Source organism: Pygoscelis adeliae, unplaced genomic scaffold, assembly GCF_000699105.1.
Source record: "Pygoscelis adeliae isolate BGI_AS28 unplaced genomic scaffold, ASM69910v1 Scaffold4, whole genome shotgun sequence".
Classification (NCBI taxonomy): domain Eukaryota; kingdom Metazoa; phylum Chordata; class Aves; order Sphenisciformes; family Spheniscidae; genus Pygoscelis; species Pygoscelis adeliae.
In genome coordinates this window covers 1,311,382-1,312,636 of record NW_008824986.1, presented here as the reverse complement: position 1 = coordinate 1,312,636, position 1,255 = coordinate 1,311,382, and positions in this window count along the sequence as shown.

Sequence of the window (1,255 nt, the reverse complement as noted above, 5' to 3'; positions counted from 1 at the left end):
AAGTCTTAGGCGGAGACAACTGCTACCCTCCACCGAAATGCCTGGCTTCTCCCTCGGGTGGCCGCCATAACCCAAAATACGCGGGGAGTGAAGGGATGTGCTGCAAAGCAGGCTAAAAATAGGCATTTTAATTCATTAAATGTGAATTGGAGGGGACAGCTCAGCACGTTGCTGGGTGAACGTCTGCACGTGGCAAACACCCCGAAACTCCCCGTGCCTCTACCAAACCCCAGGTATCGGTCACCTGCCGGCAAATATTTCTGGGGCTCCCCCCGGCAGGACGCACACACGAATACCAAGGAGACAGGAGATGCTTTGGACTCTGAGCCGTTGTATTTTTGTTTTTAATTAAATAAGCCTGACCGTCTTGCAGCAGGCGCCGAGGTTCGCAGTCACACTCACACGAGGCGAGTGCAGCCCCGGCACCGGCCGCGCTCCAACGGGGGTCAAGGGGGGTTTTAGCCCGTTGGTCCCCAGGGGCTCTCCAAGGGGCACGTGGTGGTCTCCGGCCGAAATCTGGCCTCTGCTGCCTCAGCTCTGGCTGTCTCTCTGTTTCTTTGCAGTACATTGTGCTGCTCTGATTTTTGGGCTTAGCTCCTTAACTGCCTCCCCCTCTTTTCCACATAATAAATAAATAAATTCACCTGGTGACCCTGGTATGTAAACACACAGAGAAAAAGAAAAAAAAGGGAAAAAACAAAGCCCAAACCCCCCAAACCAATTTTGAAGAGCACCAAGCCACAAAGTCACCTCATTTCATTGCAGCCCGAGTGCCGGCCGGCGCTCCACGGGCGACTCCTGCCCCGGCACGCGTCCGGGGCAGTTCCCAGTCCATGTTGGTGTATGAAGGCACTAAACCAGTAAGGCCTCTGGGGTCCAGGTCCTTGCTGGAACTGCGGGGGGTGTGTGTGTGTGTGTGTGTCTCGTCCTTGCCTTGTCCTAGCTGCAGGGACAATGCGGAGGTGCTAAGCCCCGTCACCCTCCACTCACCGTCCTCTTCCTCAGTGCAGCCCCCGAGATGGGGAGGCGGCCCCAGCACCGAACTCCCCGCCACCCCTCACCCTTGCGATTTCCCCATTCCCGAAGAAATTGTGTAATTCAGGCTCTGCAGGACCCCGAGGTCGGCTCTGCTGGGATGCTCTGGTTCCCGGGGCTGCCGCTTTCCACCTGGCAGCAGCAAGGAGCATCTCTGGGAGCGGGGACGCCCAGGTCTCCTCCGGGCCGGCTGGGAGCACGGCTGCAGCCCCTCGTTCAC